The 13,681-nt window shown below is 39.9% G+C and overlaps 1 pseudogene across 1 annotated transcript in view; it reads right to left on the reverse strand.

Annotated features, from left to right (window-relative positions):
• Window positions 1-1,211: 1,211 nt before the first annotated feature.
• Window positions 1,212-13,681, reverse strand: part of LOC115063626 — a 13,075-nt pseudogene continuing 605 nt past the window's right edge. The window contains exons 2-4 of the transcript XR_003843482.1: window positions 5,452-5,578; window positions 5,186-5,246; window positions 1,212-4,053 (exon numbers count right to left, since the gene is read on the reverse strand). The product of XR_003843482.1 is annotated as a zinc finger protein 431-like (transcript). The remainder of the gene's footprint in view (window positions 4,054-5,185; window positions 5,247-5,451; window positions 5,579-13,681) is intronic.

Raw genomic sequence — 13,681 nt, forward strand, 5'->3', positions numbered from 1 at the left:
CTCCTGCTTTCTGACCTGCTTGTGTTCCAGTCCTGCATCCTTTGGTGATCAACAGCAGTATGGAAATGTAAGCCAAATAAACCCTTTCCTCCCCAGTTTGCTTCTTGGTCCTGATGTTTGTGCAGGAATAGAAACCCTGATTAAGAAAGTTCCTTTTTTCCTTTTTTTAATCCAGCCAGAGTCCTAATCCCATTTAGGGCGACACTGAAAATTGTGGTGTGTCTTCCCTTACAGTGGAACCTCTCTAGAACTCCTGAAAGTTAACTGTTTGGATGTTCCCTCAATCTCTGCTCCATCCCCCTTGCCTGCATTTCTTGTAGACAGGATACTTTTAGAGTTGAACCTTTTGAGGATCGGTTAGTGTCTCTACTGCTCCACTCGGGTTCCTGCCTGTCTACAGGAGATGGCTTCCTCAGGTTCCACATCCCCAATGTTGTGAGTCATAGCTAGGGTAACCTCCACTGATTCATGGGCACCTCCCTTATGCCAGGATTTTGTCTCTTCCTGGAGATGTCCCCTTCCTCCTCTCCCCTGTGAGTTGCAGATTTCCATTCATTTTTGCCAGACCACCTCCAGTAAGGATCTGTGTGACAAGTACCACAGACTGAGACATTCGACCTCAAAAGGGGGAGGGGGCACTCCTGAAACCGATTGTGGAACTCTTTGCAGGAGAAAAATTATTGAGCCAAATTCTCTTGGCTAATTATCTATTTTATGTTTTCTATTCATCTTCCTATATATGAGATGTTCCTGATAGCCTAGGCCAAGATCTTAAGTATGTATTATGGCTACAAATCCATCCCTTGAAATGGAGTCACTAAACATGACCTCATCTCAGGAAAACCAGCACTTCACTTTATAAATCATGTATAAGATAGTATTTATAAATATAAACTTTCCCAACAATATTTTATATGGCTGTACATGTGTTATCGGAAGTAGGTTTTGGTATCTTGGCCAGGCGGTGGTGGCACATGCCTTTAATCCCAGCACTTGGGAGGCAGAGGCAGGCAGATTTCTGAGTTCAAGGCCAGCCTGGTCTACAAAGTGAGTTCCAGGACAGCCAGGGCTACACAGAGAAACCCTGTCTCAGAAAAACAACAACAACAACAACAAAAACAAAAAAAACAACAAAAAAAAAAGAGAGCGAGAGAAAGCCTTAATTAGAAAGATTTAGAACAGTTTAAATTTATGTTTTGAAGAGTTACAGAAGTACAAGAACTAGAGGTTAAATAGTAATCATAAAAAAAATTCATTAGCTTATTTTTGGGAATTTGCCACTAGCCTTAGATGATTTTTGTATTTTGATGTACTAAATGATCATAACAATATTCGTTCTACCTGGATGTTTTACTGAAAACACTTTTTTTTGAAGTTATAAGACTTGGATAATTTTGTATTTTGATGTACCAAATGATTATTGTTATATCTGTTCTATTTTGCTGCTTCACTGAACAAAGCTTTTCCGAGCTGTAACACCTGTTTCTCTATGTATAAAACCCCTTGATTGAGAGCTGTAAAATACACTCAGATTCAAACTGCCTCTGTGTTTGTTTTCTGTTTGTCACCACCTAATCCTTACCCACCTGACCTTGAGAACCCACATCCCAGGGACCCCTATACCGGCTGGGGTGGTCTGGGGCACATTTTCCTGACCATCTAGCCATCTCTCCTGTCCTCTGAATCCCACATTCCTTCCATCTCTCTCCCTCTATCTGCCGCTTATACCTATTTTGGATAAGCCAAATTAACCTCTTTTATAAGCTGCCTTAGACATTGTGTTTTACCATAGAAACATAAAAAGCATTTTTGGAAATTTGTAAGACATACAGCAAACTTCAATACCTACTTCAAACCTTTCAAAATACAAAGCTTTATACCTGGATGAGCTATTTCATGTAACTGCAGAGGAATATGATTATAAATGCAAACAAAAAAAATCAGGGATTGCTGTGTTTGCAAGTGCAAACAAAAGAAAGAGGCATATCACATCATAATGCTTGAATAGACTGTTGACACTTGTCACATTTTTTTCTCTAGAAAAATGATCTTGTGTAACTGAATGGTAGTATGACAGCTATACATATCACAAATCTATTATAGTCAGAGTTTCTCTCCAGTAGGAATACTTTCATGATGATGAAGATGGCAGAAATGTTCAAATGTTTCACCATATTAAATATATTCAAGTTTTGCCCAGTATGAATCCTTTCATGATGAGGAAGACTTGTGAAACGTTAAAAGGCTTGATCCGATGTAGTACATTCTTAGTTTCTCTCAGTGTGGGTTTCTTTCATGATGGTGAAGACTATAGAAATGTACAAAGGCTTCACCATATTAAATATACTCACAGAGTTTCTCTACAATAATGTTTCTTTAGTGCTTTGAAGATGTCTGACATGCAAAGGCTATATCACATTGATTACAGTCATAGGGTTTCCCTCCTGTATGTGTTGTGTTCTTTTATGATATTGGAGACCACTCTGGCGCCCAAAAGCTTTACCACACTCCTTACATTCATAGGGTTTCTCTCCAGTATGTATTCTTTTATGCCCTTGGAGATTACCGTAATTTGCAAAGGCTTTGCCACATTGCTTGCATCCATACGGTTTCTGTCCAGTATGTATTCTTTTATGTGTTATGAGATAACTGTTTCGAGCAAAGGCTTTACCACACTGGTCACATTCAAAGGGTTTCTCTCCAGTATGTGATCTTTTATGTATTTGAAGATGACTGTGAAGTATAAATGCTTTACCACATTCTTTACATCCATATGGTTTCTCTCCAGTATGTGTTCTTTTATGATACAGGAGACCACTTTGACATTTAAAGGCTTTATCACATTGATTGCATTCATAGGGTTTCTCTCCAGTATGTGTTCGTTTGTGGTTTTGAAGACCACTTTGACACACAAAGGCTTTACCACATTGCTTACATTCATAGGGTTTCTCTCCAGTATGTGTTCGTTTATGATTTTGGAGGCTACTTTGACAACCAAAGGCTTTACCACATTGTTTACATTCATAGGGTTTCTCTCCAGTATGTATTCGCTTATGCACTTGGAGATTACTCTTTCGTGCAAAGGCTTTACCACATTGCTTACATTCATAGGGTTTCTCTCCAGTATGTATTCTTTTATGTATTTGAAGATGACTGTGAAGTACAAAGGCTTTGCCACATTCATTACATCCATATGGTTTCTCTCCAGTATGTGTTCTTTTATGATATAGGAGACTAGTTTGACCTGCAAAGGCTTTATCACATTGATTACATTCATAGGGTTTCTTTTCAGTATGTGTTCTTTTTTGTTGTAGAAAATGATTGTTTTGTGCAAAGAATTTCCCACATTGATTACGTTCATAGGGTTTCTCTACAGTATGAATTCTTTGATGCCTTTGAAGATGACAGCGAAGCCCAAAGGCTTTATTACACTGGTTACATTCATAGGATTTCTCTCCAGTATGTGTTCCTTTATGCTGTTGGAGATCACTTTGACAAGCAAAGGCTTTACCACATCGCTTACATTCACAAGGTTTCTCCCCAGTATGAATTCTTTCATGCCTTTCAAGATGACTGCGATGTATAAAGGCTTTATCACAGAACATACATTGATAAGGTTTCTTTCCTGTATGGGTTCTTTGATGTATTTGGGGATTAGTATAACATGCAAAGTCTTTACTACGTTGGCTACATTTAACAATATGAATTCTTGCATGCCGTTGAAGATGACTATGTTGTGCAAAGTCTTTAGCACATTGATTACATTCATAAGCTTTCTCACTTGAATGAACTCTTTTATGCCTTCGAAGAGAATTGTGACATGGAAAGGCTTTACCACATTCGTTAAACTTATATCGTTTGTCCCCACCATGTGTTCTTTTATGTATTTGGACATTACTGTGATATGCAAAGGCCTTACAATGTTGAATAATTTCATAGGGTTTCTCAACAGTATGAATTCGTTGATGCTCTTGAGGGTGGCTCTGATATGCAAAGACTTTACCACAGTGAGTAAATTCAGAGGGTTTCTCTTCAGTATCACTTCTTTCATGCCTGCAAAGAGAATTGGTACATGTGAAAGCTTTCTCACATTCATTACACTGATGAGTTTTTTGGTCTGAGTGAATTAATTTTACAATTTGGTCTAACTGTAAGTAGCAATCTGATATCAAGGTATTCTCACTGTTTTACATCCATGGTGTTCACCTTCATTATGGGTTGTTTTGCACCTTTGAAGATTCATGTCATGTAAGAGCACTGATTAAATAGCTCACACTTATAGCATCCATTTCTATTAAGTTTGCTAAATATTTGAAGAAACTTGAAGAACTCAGGGCTTCACCACACTGACTGTATTTATAAATTTTGCTATACTGTGAGTCATAATACATTTGCAAAGTGAACCAAGGAAAACAGAAGTATTTCCACATTTAGTACTCATAGTCTGTGTGTGAGTGTGCATATGATTCCAAAAAAGTTGGAAATCAATTTGTTAACTTGCAGCACATTCAGAGAGTCTACTCAAAGTGGGGACTACTATGTATCTTCTATTATTGTTCTGGTTGAGAGAGAGGTTGGAGGCTACTTTCAATATTCCTATATTAATATGGCTCTTATCCATTGTGACATATGATAGTAATATCAAAGGAAAAACAGCAAGTGAAGAGGTTCCACATTACATTTAGTTTGTCCTTTTTTCCTTATACACATGTGGTATAGGGATTAAGATCTCTCTACACATCCTTGACTCTCATAAACTGTCCCTATCATTAAACTTGGTACATTATTACAAGTATATGAGTGATTCCAACTTTACTGTGGACTATTTTCTTATTAGAAGGTTTTGGACATAGGCTTATCACCTAATCAATGTGTGTACCCTTTGCAATATCTCAGTGGTAGTCGGTTGATCAGACTGACAGTTCTACAGCATATACTCTACTGGGCTGTGATCCTAATGGTGAGATCTGTTAAGGCATTGTTTCTTTGTTTTTGTAAATAAAGGAATGCTGCGCAAGCACAAATTAGATACCAGACATTGATGCACATGGTTTTGTGAGAATTTAGTGATCATCCATAACTTAAAGCAGTGCTTTTTCCCCACCCTGTTACTTTTCTTTAAAATTTGCAGGACACCTTAAAATTTATTCAGAGACATTCTTATCAGTTTCCACATGCAAATTACCTTCCATGTCTTCTAGAACTTTGAAAATGTTCTTCAGCATTATGGTCTTCCCAACTGTAGCCTAAATATAATACCAGAGAACATATGTTATATTATTGGAAATTAGGCAAAATTTAAATTACTATCTTCAGCAAACCTTAAAACCATGCTTGATTTATTCACCTCATCCTTCCTCATTCTCAACAGAAATTAAAAAAAGAAACACCAATAAAAAAATAAACATTTGTCCCTACATTTTAAAAAGTGAAAAAAATCCACTGTCTTACCTATAGCAGCGAGATTCCTATAGGTCTCCAGCATCACCTCTCTGTAGAGACTCTTCTGAGAAGGATCCAGCAAAGCCCACTCTTCCTGAGTGAAGTTCATATGCACATCATCATAGGTCACAACACCCTGAAATATTCCATAAATGTGTACATGAGAAAGCATAGTACTGACAACACTGTAAATGTATACTTCATTGAGAATATGTTCATATAATTCTGGTGCTTCCTCCAATTATTTCCTGAAACAAATGTTCTCATGTAATCCCAACTTCATTTTAGAAGGAAACTCAGTAACAAACGAAGTTCACCTCTGTCATTTTTGCACCCCTTGAAATGGATAATGAGTTGCAAGAGAAATGGCAGCTAAGAGCCAATAAAGATGTACAAGCAAACAGATCAACAGTACTGACCACACATCAGATAAATTGTCATCGTCATCCTTTCATGAAAAAATATATATAGTCTAAATTCAATGATCCTAATAGTCTGGAACAGTCCCTAAACTGTTCAAAAGTTCAAAGATTTATTTGACTCTCTAAGCCATTTCTTGATTGCCACATATTGGGATATCAGATAACATTTTGTGTCTTTCCAGTATACAATAGTACAGAATACACATTCCTATTTCAATAGCGAGAAATGTGTACATTGGAACAAAGCAGGAAACCCAAGGGGGCAAACAGGAAACTCTGTTGCTGTCTGACGCATGGGGCTTCAGTTTCAAAGTGCTTACACGGCTCTATCCCTGCAACTTCTCCTACATCCCTCAGTTTCGGTACTTCCACTCCCTATATGCATCTCTCCATGGCAGATTCTCACACCATAGGTATCTCAACATCTTGTGGTCTCAAAATGCAACTCAGGCACCACCCTCATAGCTTCATGCGGTGAACTCTCACAGAATCTTCACTGGGGCTCTGACTCTGCCAAACACAGAAGGGTGCAATAGTGCTGAACTGAAACCAGAAAGGAAGAATCCTTGACCACATTTTAGCACAAAATGGGTGAGCCTGTGAAGTTTGGCTTCTAAATTGGGATGGACCCTGCCATAGGTGGACCATACTTGTATCAGGTTTTATATGAAGTGCCTACCTGGGACTGGGTATCACTTGGCCTACCTCTTCCATTAATTGAAAGCTTAACAGGAAGGAGTCTTACTCTTAAGGTACCTTCTTAGGCTTCCAATTGATAGCAAGGACTTTCTCTTAAATGCTAACAATGTCCTTGAAAATATCTGCCTCTGTTTCAGCACTGATGGCCAGCAGAAACTACCTAGCGCTGTTTTTATCTACAAACCACAGACTTTGCATTTCTTTCTATCCCACTTGTTCCATTTTTTTTTCACTGAAGTCCTGAATGTGTTACAGGTAATAACCATCCAACAGACTCAATATTCCAACTAAAAATCAGGCCCTTATCTTTTGATTCTGCTTACTCAATTTTGCAGGTCATGGGCAGAATAAGAAATGTTTGTGGCCAAAATATTACACATGACCTCCAGCTAAAATTTTTTCATAGCATCCATTTCCCCCGGAAACCCTATGACCTCAACTTCCTCTGCCTGTATTAATCTAAAATGTGGCACCTACCAGGTCCTTCATAATCAGTAGATGAAAATCTGTGTACAGCTTTCTATGCCTTTGCCATCTCAGTCCTTATGTCTTCCACATTCCTCCAAAAGAAAACATTCCTAGGTTCTGTCCAGAATCAAAATCAGTTCTTGTGTATCATTTTTATTCTAACTTGCTACTCAGAAAGTGAATAGTTTTTCTTGATGCTTCTTTCAGATCACAGTCTATCATTTTGAGAGCTTAAGATAGAAATTTAAAGTATAAAATACAGGCAAAAATATGGGCATATTGGCTTGCTCTCTTGTTTGGTCACTGTCTCATGCTCAGCTAATTAGCTCTCTTGTCCTGCCCAGGCCCCCTTGCCTAGGGAGATTGCCACCCTCCGTGAAAGTGGCTTCAATCATCAGTCATCAATCTACACAACCTCTCACAGACATACTAACCAGCCATTCTGAAGGGGCACACCCTCAATTGAGGTTCCCTCAGATGAATAGATGCTCTGAAATGTTGAGAACTGAAGCTGATTATGACACATAGATGATAATGTATGAGAAAGTTTTAATAACCCTAAACTAATGTCTTACTCACATGAATCATTTTAGTAAAACCCCAAACACTGATGATTATTATAACTGGAAATCATAGATATGCCAATTAATGCACAAGTGAGTCTTTAGGATCAAGAAGAGAAAACTAAAACTGATTCTCCACAGAAAGTCCCCAAACCAACAAACTCATGACATAATATATTAAATTTCAGAAGACAAAATAGGTGGCAACACTAATTAAAGTACAAACAGACCAATAATATATGACAGTCCCTCAACTAAGAAATATGGGATTACAGTCAAAATCAAAGAAGCCACTGGCCAGCACTGATCATGTGAGCTGTGGTAGTTTTCTTTGGCAATAATAGACAATGGATTAGGGGTCTATTCCAGTTAGAGAGATATGCGTAAAGCATATACATGTTTCAACATTGGAGAAAACTAAAAAGTGCTACTAAAAAGTATTGCCCTTTCATGATAAGGAAAAGGATGTCTGTTAGGATCACTTAGAAGTCATTTTGTTTCCTATGATTAATGTCTGCATACAAATATGCACCAGTGGAAGGAAATGCAAATGTTTAAAAACCAAATGCAAGAAAGAAGATCTTTCAAAATCAGTGCATGATTTGAACTATACCCCTAAACAGCTTCTTTGGTTGTAACTGCTTTATAAGTTGTAATCACATTTGAAAACATACTTTCTTCCTATTTTAATGTGTGTTTGTGTGTGAAACTAAATGTCTTCCATGAATGTAGAGGTGAAACAAAGGGGAAGAGGGCATCAGATCCCCTAATCTGGAGGAATAGGACCTTCCGAACTTGGGTTTGGGTGTTAGTATACGAACTCAGGCCAACCCTAAAAAGAATAGTTGCTCACTGACCTGCTAAGCAATTCAAAGACGAACAATATGAAAACCCTATATAAATATACAAGTAAATAAGGATCCCTGGGAACCTTATGCCTCAGTATTAAGATATTTGGTTCAAGACCAGGTAGGATGCCACCAGACCTTCCCAACTTTCTGTTACCTGAGTCCAAATAGTCCGTGTAGCTCCTAGTGTAGCAGCTTCCTCTCTTTTGTCCATGCCTCATGTAGATACAACAGACCATTCTCATCTTCCCTTCTCTTCATGCCCCATCTCTGTGTCAGAGCCCCTATTGGCCTACACTCCCTGCTCAACCACAAGCCATCCCTGTCAGACTAGGTAGTCTGTCCAAAGACCTACCCTAGTATCTGTTACCTCAGACCCAATTCTCACAGTTGACCTTAGCACTGGAACACAATTCTTAGGGGAGGTTTCCTCTCACTGTGCCCAAGTTTCCTTTAAACACCACAGAGCATCCACAACTGCCCTTCTTTTCTCACCTCAACTGTGTCCTAGCTCTGATGTGGGCACACACCACTTTTCAACCACATGGCACTCTTGCCAGAAAATCATGTAGGCTGTCTACAGACCTAACACACTACCTAGTACCCTAGATGTAGCTTTCAGTTTCCCCTAGTACTAGACTAGAACATTAAGAGGCAGCTTCATCTCTCTTCTGTCAAGTGTCCTATAACAATGGGCTGAAGAAATGGATCAGTCATTAAAGGCTAGGCTGACAACCAAAAATATAAGAGAAGACAAACCCAAAAATCAGCACCTAGACCTATAATTACACCAAACCTAGATGCCCAGACACCAGCTGAGGAACATAATCAATAACAGCCAGAAAAATATGTCACCAAAGGAACAAAACTATTCTCCCACAAATTAAATAAACATCACGAGTCCTATAAACATAACTCAAAGTGTTCCCTAAACTATTATAGTTTGATCTTCCAGCTACTACCATTGATCTGTCTTCCAAAGGCTCCATGCTCTAGACCGTTATGTTAATGAAGGTGATCAGAAAGGTGGGGTATGACTCTGCAGCCCCTCATGGCCCCTTGTGGTTTCATGCAAACCCACACGTACTGAAGCCCACACAAAACAATGTTGAAGAATAATTAAATGTTTGCTTCATGTCACATGGATTATGACACAGGATGTGCAATCTGTCCAATCAACCTACCGAACAGCATGCACACCTGAGAAACTTGTGCAGCTCAGAAACTCCTTTTGTGCCCTGTAACTGAATTTCCATGAATCATGCCATTGTGACTGGGTTGTAGTAGAAAAGAAAATGGATTCTTATATATTGATGAAGGATCATTCCTATCACCTCCTTTCTATCAATTTCTAAACTACTTATAAAATTTGTCACACAAACTGAATGTGGAATGCAAGGGTCAGTACTTACAGAAAGGAGACCTCCAGTTTCCCAGTCTGTCTCCCTACTGTGTGCACAGCAAACAACTGCCTTCATGCACACTCTGGACAGTGATATTGTAAGCACCACAGCTTTACACTGCCAGGGCTCTTAAGCTTCCCCCTCCCAGGAAATCCACACTCAGGGAGGGGAGCAGGCCAAGGGCCTGGGCTCAGATCACCACATTGACCAACAGAACCACAGTCTGACTCACGGTTCATCTCAGTCACAGCAGATCAGACTCTGAGAGCCCAACAGACTTGCTTCTCCTGGCTTGGGGACAGTGGCTACCATAATAACCATGGCATGGCTTATGGTCTTCCTCACAGCTTGCTGCAGATGAATGCTAGGAGAATCCTGTAAAGAACCTGCAAGCCACCTTCCACTGGTGATTTTGATTGCTAGGCCTGCCCAGCTGGGCCTCAGGACAGTAGCAGTTCCTCTACTAAGGAATCAGAGAGCAAATGACTCAGACAGCTGAAGCCTTCCCAACTGTGCCCTTCCACCTTAGGTGCAGTCAGAGCCCTAATCTGGGGAGATTGTATCTAATAAAATGTTCCAGTCTCCCAGAGCACTTATTTTCTTCTTCCAAGACACTGGGACCTTTGTTTGCATATTCCATTACATACACAATGTCCACTGCAGCCATCTCTACTCATAGTTGGGAAGTCCTGCAGCCAAACTTCAGTCAAATTCAAACAGTAACAATAATTAAAGCCGAACCTGGTTGTGCATTTTAAAGCAAGGTGCAGTTAATGGGAGGTGAGTGGAAAAAAAAAAAAGAAAGAAAGAGAAGAAAAAGAAAGGACATGATTGCTTCTAGGTTTCGTGGAAGACAAAGGGTACTATTGAAAAAAGGGAGAGCATAGGCAGAAGCAGGAACATCTGGGAGAGTCCGAGGGGACGAATGTGGAGAGAGGAAGGAGGGGGGAAGCAAGAGCCAGACCAAGAGATCAGGGTGATGAGTGGTAGAGGTAAAAGAGCAGGCAACCAACAGGGTTGGATTATGGGAGGATTGGCAGCTGGGAGAAGGGCAGCCCCACCCCCAGGCTAGAGGGTGAGGTACTTAAACCATTCCCTGTATTAGGTAGGGACTGAGGCCTGCAGACAGAAGCTGTCAGGATTTGCCTTGATTTGTTAAACAGCCCTCTCAGCTATTTGTTCCAGGGTTTCAGACTTAAAAGTAGGGAGAAAGGAAAAGGATAAAATGACTTAATTGTACTCTCAATTATTATGTTTAAAGGTTGAAACAAACTTTATGCTCCAATATTTTTCAGGGACCAAATATATAGTAGACCCTTCAAGTATTACTCATATCCTGTATTTTCAGACAAAACAAATAATATTAATATTAATGCTAGTCACAGACACACCAGGTTGTCTAGATCTTGTATAGCTTGAATCAGAGTAAATACAAAATTTGGTTTCTAGATATAAGTTCAGTTCCTCATCCAGATTCGTGATTGTCCAGCTCTGGAAGCCTCCTAGATGTCCAGTTTGGACTTTCACTGATTGTCTAAAATTGATTACCTGACTACTCATCGTACTGTCAACTACTGTCAAAGCAGAAAGGCCCTCACCTTCCTTCTTCCCCTCCTTTTCTGTGCTGTGATCACACTAGCTTCAAAGTTCATCAGAAAACTCAATGCTGGGCTGGTGAGATGGCTCAGCAGGTAAGAGCACCCGACTGCTCTTCCAAAGGTCCTGAGTTCAAATCCCAGTAACCACATGGTGGCTCACAACCATCCGTAACAAAATCTGGCGCCCTCTTCTGGAGTGTCTGAAGACAGCTACAGTGTACTTACATATAATAAATAAATAAATCTAAAAAAAAAAAAAAAAAAAAGAAAAGAAAACTCAATGCTTACACAGGTCTCTCTCTGTTTGTGATCCCCTCACCACAATCCAGGGAGGTTGGAGGACATCCATTCACTGGCCTATATCTCTTCTCCCTGACCAGTCAAAGCCCCGCCTGAAAGGAGCAGCAGGGCAGTCTTCCAAGCACAGGGCAGCAGAGGCAGGATCAGGTGTTCATAGCAAGTCTTAACTACACGGCAGAAGGAAAGGGTGAGCTACAGGAGATGTTGCTCTAAACACACACAACTAGGAAACATCTTTAGAAAAGGGAATGAAATTCTTAGCGAATGGGAAACACTGGAGAATAAAAACGAGATCAGAACTGCAATGAAGAAAGAAAATGAAATTTAAAAGTAACACCAACAACCGACTTTGTAAAAAAGGTCAATATAATTGAAAGAATACATAGAAATAATGACTTCGAAAAGAGCTGGCCCTTCCCTGGTAGAGGGAGTGGCATTAATATGATAGTGTTTGACTTGTCCCAGTGTGTAAAGTTAGCTGCTGAGATCTCTAACCTGACTTAACTGTGCCAATGAGGATTGGACATACGTATATACGTCCTTTAAATGGGAATTCAGTATTTGCTCATTTCAGCTAACCAAGCCAAATTGTACACCACCAATTTTAAAACACTGTTGTGGTACAGTCCTTTATCTCAAGAATTTAGGAATTTTCATCAATAGGAGAGCAAAGCCTTTGGAGCATGAGACTGGGATAAAATGTACCTGAGTTAACATAGCTTGTCTTAGAAACATTCTTATAAAAGGAAAAAAGATGCAGACATCCTAGAATTAGTATACCTTCCCCAACGAGAGATCACTCCACAAACAAGTACAAGATTAATTAAGAAAAATCTTTATAATGACATTATGCATTCAGCTCCAGCTAATGCTCAGAGAAGGGTCAGCCAAGAACAGATTTTACATTCCTCATATGCTGTCTCACGTAAGTCTCTCTCAGGTTTCAGCCCTGGGCTATGTTTTAAACAATTTAAATATGGACTAGAGACTGCAAGCCCCACAGATGGGAGACTTACACAGAAGAGATATAACCAGAATTATTTCCTAAATAAATCAGTGCCCTGAAACAATAGGTCATTCATCAGTGACAGGATCCTGAGATGGAGGAGCCAGAAGATGAGAAGACAGGAAAAATTGAAGGAAAAAAGTATCAAAGCTGGGATGGGACAACCTCTGACTTATGCCAAGTAGGCTTCTGAAGAATATCATCTTGTATACTTCTTACAGGGACAAAATGGAATAAAATAGGAAACTTGTGTGAAGTCAGCACAAACTACCATGAATGGGAAAAACATAGATAGATCAATAGAAGAATGTTGTACAAAAGGAACACTGAACATCTCAAAAACATTCCTGAACAAGCCCACACTGGACTAGGGACTGATAACTATAGCCACATGTGATAGGAAGAGCTGGGACCTCAGGATGAAGCAACCCATCCCCGAAGGCCCTGGCCCCAGAGCACCACCAGCTCTCCCAAGCACCTTCCTTGCCTTAGAGAAGGAGCTCTGTTTTATTCTCAGTACATCAGGGCCTTAGGGGAAGCCCCTCAGCCTAAGCCCCAGGCTGTTACTGGCTCTGGAGACTGAGAGGGAGCTGTGCCATTCTCCATACATGAAGGCCTCATAGAAAGCCTTGCTGGATCAGGCCAGTCCTCACCACAGCAGTGGTTTTCCTTTTCAGAGTTATCACCCAGTGTAGTCTTGCCCATGTGGCAAAACTATGCTTTGTTCAAGAAGAAAACCAGACCTTTATGGCACACCAAGCCTTAATGTTGGTCGTGACCCTATTTTGCCCCTTAGAGCCACTTGTTAGAGGCTTGTTCTTTGATATCAGGATGGGCCTAATTCGTGATTGTAAACCAGATTTGTCTCCTTTGTTATTGTTTGTAGACAAATGTCTGAACAATCCTGGTAAACAAACACATATATTCTAGCA

This window comes from Mus pahari, chromosome 3 (assembly GCF_900095145.1).
Source record: "Mus pahari chromosome 3, PAHARI_EIJ_v1.1, whole genome shotgun sequence".
Classification (NCBI taxonomy): Eukaryota; Metazoa; Chordata; class Mammalia; order Rodentia; family Muridae; genus Mus; species Mus pahari.